Raw genomic sequence first — 244 nt, 5'->3', positions numbered from 1 at the left:
ACAATTTGATGATCATTTTGAATATAAACATCATAGATTTTGCATTAGACATACAAATTTTAGATATAATGTTTACTCCTGAGTAAATATGTTATCTTTTGTGCAAAATATATGATATTTATATTCAAAATATTCCTGGTCTTACAAGAAATCCAGCAATGTCAATTATATTATCCTAACTTTAGTCTGATTTATTATTTATTACTAAAAAGGTAAACAGTCTGGTATTCCCACACATTTATCT

Source organism: Homarus americanus, unplaced genomic scaffold (genome assembly GCF_018991925.1).
Source record: "Homarus americanus isolate GMGI-L3 unplaced genomic scaffold, GMGI_Hamer_2.0 scaffold20465, whole genome shotgun sequence".
Classification (NCBI taxonomy): Eukaryota; Metazoa; Arthropoda; class Malacostraca; order Decapoda; family Nephropidae; genus Homarus; species Homarus americanus.
This window is presented reverse-complemented; position numbering follows the sequence as displayed.